The following is an 8864-nucleotide window of genomic DNA, read 5'->3' as shown; positions in this document are numbered from 1 at the left end:
GATCCTCATGCTCCACGGCGAACCACACCTCCCAGTTAGGGGAGTCGGCCGCGTACGTGGTGTCTCGCCGCTGTTCTGCCGTCAGTAGACGCCGTCGCTTGGTCACCTCCTCCGCATGCACCCGCGCCGACCGCGGCACAGCCGACACCGGAATCCTCTCAGGATCCAGATGCCAGCCGTGCGGCAGCGTGACGTCGGGGTAAGGGAGTGGCACGTGGTGCTCCCAGTGCCACCGCGCTTGGTGCACCAGGACGCTCACGCGCTGGCGAGGCCGGTGGGAAGACGACGACGGGGAGATGGCGCGCGGGAAAAGCGGGGCCTTGCCCTTGTTTGGGTAGCCGCCGACCATGGTGTGCTAGGGTTTCGGTCGCTTGGTCGCCGAGGAGGTGTCTAGATGGGGACGGGGGAGGGTTCTGGAAGTGGATGGAGGAACCCACCGCACGTTCGGAATAAAAAAGGCCGGCCGCGGTCGCCGACGCGTGGGCCCAAGGATGGCGGCCGTCATAAATTATGTTGACCATGAAGGTTGGGGGCGGACACCGAGGGGGGCCTGCGCATCTGCTTCGCGTCCGCGTCGACATATATCATTCCCAAATTTGGGCCGGAAATGGGCTGGCACGGACGCGAAGCGAACGCGTTTTGGCAATGGTCGGCGCGTTGGGCCATCTTTTTTGTCCGCGCCGACCCAAACGGACGACGGCGGACGAAATAGGTCGCCCCATTGAAGTTGCTCTAAGTTCATTAGTTACAATGATATTTGTCATAATTTAACCACATTGTCGATATATCTTGATTATAATGAATTTTTTTGTACAATAGCGCAAACATTGTTACAGATTGTATCTGTGTATTGTACATCTTGCTACAGATCAGGCCAGAGAAATCGTTGCGAAATGTTGTATAGCATTAGGAATGTACCTAACATGTTGTTGTAATATATATAAAGAAAAATATCATAAAACGTTCTATAACACGGATAGTCGGATACACACCAACTGTCTCAATACAAATTCAAAAGAAAAATGAAGTCATCATGATTCTTGGACAAAGCCTGAATAAACAAAGGAACAATAAACTATGTGAACAAATCTAGCTACTTTGCATATGAACTTGTAACCATATAAACTTGAATCATAACGTGTAGAACATGACTGGTGTAGAATCTAAGTAACAAACAAGTATAAGTATTCCAAAAAGTAGAAACCTTACGATAATTCGTATCTCAACAATAACCATGTTGCTTCATATACTGCTAATTTCTTAATATAATTTTTTATACAAAACAAAATGAATATAAGTTTCGAAGAAAAACATGAGATCATAAGTATTCATTTACCCATTGAAATAGTTAATCGATACATTCAAAACAATATTGGCCAATCAATTAAGAAACTACAAGAATCAAGGCAAAATGGTACATCATTAAATTTCAGTATAACCTAAATGGCACATACATGAGGAACCATCCTAAAGTACTCTCCTCGTGTCATCTGACTTAAACTTAGAAACTTGGTTGTCGCTTCAAGAGAGAAAACATTAATGTACCTGGCAGGAGCCCTCCATGAAATAAAAAACAATGATTAACACTAACCATTATCAATATTCTTTCTAAATTATTCAAACAACATAGAAAAGTGCATACTTGTCAGCAACAGTGTAGGCACTCAAGCAGGAATGTTTTCTTTTGCGTCATCCAGAAAAAAAATTCTTCCTGTTACAATTTGAGAATGGAAACAAGAGTATGTGCGGGATCTACTTCCTATTTTACATAGTATACATCAAATCATCAAAATGGTGAATTAGTTTCCATGCATATAGGATAGTGCGAGTAAGAGAGAAAATAGAAGTGCACTCCTAGTGCTACCTTAATGCCCTATGTGGAGGATACTTCACATGGTTCCCAAAAATAGCAAATCAAAGTAAAGAGTGAGAAGGCATTTTCTTGCTACTTGATCAGTGAAAGATAAAGAAGAATGCCATTGCCTTGGGAAGGTTTCAGTGAGAGCATGCTTAAGTTTAGTTACCTACAGAGAAAACTCATAAGCTATTCCGCATTCCTTGGATAGAAAGATTAATGTTGAAACTTGTAAGGGCATGTTCAAGTAGTAGTTGTGAAGTACAGAGCATCGCATGCATGCGAGCCACGCAACATCGATTAAATGGCTAAGTTGTCCACCTTTGCACTGTTGCAAGAATTGAAACTGTAATCACCAAACAAAATAGAAAACAAAATTAAGAGTGATTACTGCTGCAAAAAGATGATGAGTTGATGATCATGGCTCATGATTAATCCTCTTCCTGACACAAAAATAGGTTGGGGAACAAGACACATGTATGGAAGCCACACCAAAATCCTGAATATTTGTCTAGAAATATGTGTTTGATGCAAAACTTGATTGATCATCACAACCCCCAATTACTGCTACAAATATAATGAGCATGCAAGAAAAAAATTCGAAATTTGGGTTATACATTTATCTTATTATGTCTGATCATGATTGACCATTACTGCTAGAAAGATAATATCACACAAAAGTTTCTTTTTTGCTATCAACATCATAGGTTGGTTTGCCGGATGATTAAAGGAAAAGTACATCAATTAATTACCATCAATTTGGTTGTTGTGATGCTTTGAGTGCAGGACCCCTGTCCTTTGGCTATTCATGACGAACTGGTCCGGGATCACCTGAGAGCGAGTAGGAGAGGTATGGTGCAGCAAGATGGTTCAGGCCATGAGGGCAATGAAATTTTATTATTTCATACCATTCATGTTGGTGCTTTCAGATTAAATTGAGTTTGATCCTGATTTCCATACCATTCATGTTTCAAGTAATTGTCCATGTTCGTATGTATGAACAAATTTTCAACACATTCGGTGGCCATTTTGTAACCTGATATGACACAGAAAAATTTAGCATTAGAAATTATGCATGTAACATCAACAGTATATGCATGCGGTTGCCTCAAGAAACTCTCCAATCCCTCTTATTTGTTTATCAGAACTAAAAAGAAGATAACCCCAAAAAAGAGATTTTAGAAGTCGAGCACGAAACGAGCAGGACGTGCTTGATGGAGCGGAAATTGTGGATGTGGGGGGGAAGCAAAATGTGCGGGTTGGACCGGAAATTGTGGGGGCTAACCGTGATCGTGCGATTTGAAACCAGCAGAATCGGGATCGTGCGGATCTGTCGTAGAAATCCCATCGACTGAAAAATAGCAATCTCGAATACCTCACCACATAATTATACACAAATACATGTATAATCTCATAAGAGCCCATATAGACTTCGCCCTAGGCCATCCAAAACACAAAACATAGAGTTCGCCCTGCGCAATCCTCAGCCTATGCGGCGGCCGAGGTTGTGGTGGTGTGGCAACCCCTAACATGCATGGAGGCCACACCTAAGGTTTACTCGACAGAGTCCAGGGAAAGATTTGTTAAATCCAGAAAGAGGTAGATGAACGATGCCATTCCAACTCCCAGAGGTATAAACCATGGTGTGCATGTTCAGCGGCCGAACAACGTTGCTACGTTGGCGCTTGGCCTCGAAGGTTGTCAGTTGAAGCAGTATATGTGGCCTGAACTCGATGAAAATGTCGTTGCCCTTGCACGTGATGGCCTCGAGCAAGCAGAACTCACTGTTGCCCATGTAAGTGAGGCTAGTGGCGAGGTTCCTCTTCCACCTTTATTTTTTTTAAATAAACTTGAACTTTAATGATTTGAAATAATGGTTACATCGTCAATTATTAAAAGTTCAATGTCCCTCATAGGCTCTTCTAAATTTGGCTAGCCTAGCAATTTCATGAGCCACCGTTCTTCTCTATTACAATGTTCAAACCTAACAAGAGGAAAATCACAAGCTATAAAATAGCACTCATCAAATATTGCTGCCACTGCTCCCGCCGATTGTCCTCCACTGTCCATAATACCTCCATATTGTCGAAGTTAACGACAAGACGATTGCAACCCGCCTTTTGTGCAAGGAGTAGACCAAACCTTAGGGCCAACGCTTCTGCTTTTAATACATTGGCACACCAATCAATCTTTCAGTTCCCTCCAACAATGATTCTTCCATTATCATCTCTGAGAATAGCCCCAGCCGTACCCTTAAGTAGATCATGGTCAAAAGAGACGTCAACATTAAGCTTTACAAAACCGAAGGGAGGCCTGCTACATCCCCCTATTTTGCCAATCGCCTTAGAGGAGTGTGCATTAACATAGTTAGATGTTATAGCCCGCGCTCACGTAGAAATTTGATGTGCATCTTGGACCTTTCCTTCATGAACCAACTTACATATTTCCTACCATAGATACCAAGCTGTAATAGCAATCAGTTCCCTTGTATTTGGAGTACCCATAACTGCTAATTCTGTTTCTGGCATAAGCAATAAGAATCCCAAAACCGCCTCTCCCGCACGATCCACAACACAAGCTTTATTAATCACTTCATGCAACCCTAGTTTTCCCCATACCTCTTTTGCCTTTCAACACATGAATAAAACGTGTCTTGTATCTTCTGGCCCATTCAAGCATGATGGGCAGGTGGCGATACTTTCATATGCCTATTAACCAGCGTAACACGACACGACAGTGTTCCATGTAAAGTAAGCCAAATGAAATTTTTTACCTTTGCCGGACAAGATAATTTCCAAATCTTCTTCCAAATTGGATTAACATTGGGTTTTCTCATACCATTCGCATGTTGCAATTTTGTCCCATATTGCTTGTTCCATTCCTCAAAATAAGCCGATCGTACAGTGAAAAAACATTTTTTGTAAAACTCCAAGCAATGAAATCCGACATATTATGCATCAAGAGGGGAGAGGGGAATTGCGATCACCCGTTGAGCATCAATTGGCCAAAATGTTTATCTCACCAAATCTTTATCCCAAGAAACCGTGACTGGATCAATAAGATCAGAAACCTTTGATAGAAGTTGCCCTCTTCTCGGAGTAATTACCCTCCTATTTGCACAATTCGGGATCCACGCATCTATCCAAATATCAATACTTTGTCCATTTCCAACCCGCCAGATATAACCATTTTTAAGCGAGTTTACTCCCGCCATTATACTTTGCCAAGTGAAAGAGGAGCCCTTTCTTAATTTTGCATTCATTAGATCTCCATCCGGGAAATATTTAGCTCTTAAAACAGACGCACATAAGGACTCGGGATTATCAATCAGGCGCCATGCCTGTTTGGCTAACAAAGCGAGATTGAAACAATTTATGTATGTCTCTAAAACCCATACCTCCTTGATTTTTTGGTATGCACATCTTCCACCATGCCATCCAATGCATTCTCTTCTTGTTTTCCTCGCCACCCCATCAAAATTGCCACATCGCGTCAATGATTCCTTTACAATTTTTTTAGGAATTTTAAAGACGGACATTGCATAAGCTGCAATAGCTTGTACAACACATTTGAGCAATATTTCCTTCCCTCCCGCAGATAACAATTTTTCTTTCCATCCACTAATTTTCATGATAATTCGATCGATCAGGAATTAGAAACAATCACTTTTATCCATACCCACATTTGCAGGCAAACCCAAACATTTATCGCTTAGTGCTTCTGTCATAATATTGAGGATTGTACAAATTTGCACCTTGTCTTCCACGTTTGTATCGGAGCTAAAGAAAACACTAGATTTTTCAGCACTTACCCTTTGCCCTGAATTGGCACAGTAAGAATTCAAGACTGATTTTAAAGCCTCCACATTCATAGCATTTGATTTCATAAGAATCAAGGAGTCATCTGTGATAGAAGGTTTGAAACCGTTGATGCATCTTTACTGACCTTTATTCCAGGGATTTGTCCAATTCTCCTCTGCGTTTGCTAAGAGAGCAGTTAGTCCCTTCGTACATAATAAAAATAGATAAGGAGAGAGAGGATTGCCTTGCCTCAGTCCTCTAGTGGATTTAAAACTTTGTGTTTCTTTCGTATTAAAACGAATCCGGTATTCCACAGATGAAACACATTGCATAATCAGATTTACCCAGTTCTCTTTAAAACCGAGTTTGAGCATAATTTCCTTGAGAAAAGGCCACTCAACTCGGTCATACGCTTTGTGCATGTCAAATTTTATAGCACATAGACCCTCTCTACCATTTTTTTTTCTTTATTTTGTGGAAACATTCATACACCACTAGAATATTGTCAGTAATCATACGTCCGGGCACAAACGCACTTTGGGTCGCGCTAATAATTTCTGGAAGGATTACCTTCAAGCGTGTTGCAATCATTTTTAAGATTACTTTATAAACCACATTGCACAGACTAATAGGTCTGAACTGAGTAACCTTTTCTGGAGAATTAACCTTTGGAATCATAACTACTGCAGTATCATTCCAACCATCAAGTGTAGAGCAAGTGTTTACCGCGTGAAGTATCTCTTTTGTATCATCCCCTAACATAGACCAGAATCTTTTATAGAAAACAACATGCAGACCATCCGGTCCTTGTGCTTTTAATTCTCCAATATAAAATAACGCCTTTCGTACATCCTCTTTTGTAAAAGGAGCTAGAAGATCATTATTCATTTCATCCGTCACTTTCTTTCTTACAAGAGATATAACCTCCGGATCTCGTTGTAATAACTTCTGATTTGAAGAGGTTTGTAAAATACCCCGAAATATTTTTCATATCTGTATCTTGTACCCATACACCATTTTCATCCATCAATTTTTTTAATGTGATTTCTCTTATTTCTAGTCGTTGCCGCATTATGGAAAAACGATGTGTTGCGGTCACCATGTAATAGCTAGTTTGCACGCCCATGTTGTAATCAGTATATTTCTTCTTGTTTCAAAAGGTTTTCAATAAGAACTAGAATATCTTTTTTTCGCGCTTGATTTTTCACATATATAGGGCCCCTTCGCAATTTTTCTAGATCTTTTTTAAGTTTTTTAATTCTATTTCTCGGCCCTTTGAGGACATCACGGTCCAGTATATAAATCGGCATGGAGTGCCCTTGTACGCTCAGCAAGAGTCGGTCCAATGCCCAACATATTTGCTTTCTCCCATGATGTACGTACAATTTCTACCATTGTCTCTTCCGCGAGCCAACGAGCTTCAAATTGTTTCACTCGTCTGACAGGTTGATTAAACATGTTTCTCTCGTAGTATTCTGTATCCAAAATTAGAGGCCGATGATTCGAATGAATGTGTTCTTCATTTATAATTGCAGCCCTCGGGAATTTATTTGCCCACTCCACATTACAAACGCCACGGTCAAGTCTCTCCCTAATGTGACCTCTTCTCCGAGTGAAAGGATCACCGATATACCCCATATCTTCTAATCCACAATCTCCTAGGAAGTTCCGAAATTCTCTCATCATTACATTAGGCCTTACGTTTCCTCCTTCTTTTTCCAAAGACAACAGTATTTCATTGAAATCATCCAATACTACCCACCGATGGACACCTTTATTATTTATTTATTTTTGAAAGATCCGGCGATGGCCGGCTTGAATTAAAATAGCAGGAAGCACATGAAGAAGAAATACATCAAAGGGTGGGGGTGATCAATGGATCAAGGATGTAAGAAGAAGAACAGAAAAAAAAGTGGGATGGGGTAGCTAGGAATCTCTCATGGTAGTTCCCCCAAGGGGTGCTCCAATTGGACTGCGCCTGCGTCGCGCCACAGCCTAAGTGTTCTGTTGATTTCCTGACACCTTTATTATACATATTGCGAATATCCTCCCAAGAAAGATTACGCTCATTCCAATTCGGGTAATCATAAAAACCTGTAAAACGCCACTGTACAACATTTTCATTCATGAAAAGAACATCAATAAAATGAGCTGACACATAGTTTAAAGAAACTTCATTCAACTTATGATAAAAGCTTGGGTCACCTTGACCACCATTCCTTCTATGGCTCTAGATAAGTTACTAATTTTCGAGCCGTCAAACATAAGAGCTCTCTTACTAGACACTTGGCCCTTCCAATAAGCATCCACACTTAGGTTTTTTGGGAAAGAAACTACTCTCCTATCCTTAGGGATCCTACAAAACCACTCAGACATGTGTCCTACCAGCCCACAACACTCACAATGGCAACTTTTCATATCTTACATCATACTGGATACTCTCTTTGCTAGGGGGAGGGGGGGTGAATTCTACCTTACTTTTGAGCGGCTCATGTAATGGGATTTTAACACGCACACGCAAATACTTTTCAACTATCATGTGGTTCCGATGAGAGATTGTAATAACCACCCCAATTTGATCCCCTAAAGACCGACCAATACTCTCAGTTTTCAATTCGAACGGAAGGTCACGAACCTGTACCTATATAGCCATGATTGCAAGGTCAACATGCGCCGGGTCACCCTTGCCATCAAACTCAGCGAAGATAATGCCGTCGCGCTTGAAGTGCCACGACTGGGCCTTGAGGACGAACAGCTTGTCCTCCTCGTAGGTGAAATTGAGAACGAATCGTCCATCCTCACTGGCCACATCTTGAATAATGACTGCTCCTTGCAATTTCCATGCCGAACAAGGCTCGAAGTTCATCCACGATGATTCGCGGGTTCACTTGGAAGGGTGATAGAAAACGCCCCACCACCAGGGATCCGCTAACAGCTCTTCTCGCTGCCTCCATGTCGATGATCAGCGGAGAGCCATCACCCCACGTGCGTCTCGGCACGCTCCTCCCCTCACTGTCCGGCGTAGGAGGCAGGACAAGAGGTTGTCCCCCCATGGAGCTCGCCGGTTCTCTTCGCTCCGACGCCGATGCCGATACACACCCCAGGACCTCTCCCTTCTCTTTTCCCCCTCCCCACTCTTCTCCAAGTCTCCCCTCTCGGCCATGCTGGAAGAGCCCGAGTGGTACAGAGGAGGAAAGCTAATATTATCC

The 8864-nt window shown here is 42.0% G+C and overlaps 1 pseudogene; it reads right to left on the bottom strand.

The window, feature by feature from the left end:
* Positions 1–2155: 2155 nt before the first annotated feature.
* LOC123450754 lies at positions 2156–8521 on the bottom strand (annotated as a pseudogene).
* Between the last annotated feature and the right edge of the window lie 343 nt (positions 8522–8864).

The sequence above is a fragment of the Hordeum vulgare genome, chromosome 4H, assembly GCF_904849725.1.
Source record: "Hordeum vulgare subsp. vulgare chromosome 4H, MorexV3_pseudomolecules_assembly, whole genome shotgun sequence".
Taxonomy (NCBI): domain Eukaryota; kingdom Viridiplantae; phylum Streptophyta; class Magnoliopsida; order Poales; family Poaceae; genus Hordeum; species Hordeum vulgare.
Note: the sequence above shows the minus strand (reverse complement) of the source record. Positions and strands in the feature narration are given on the sequence as shown.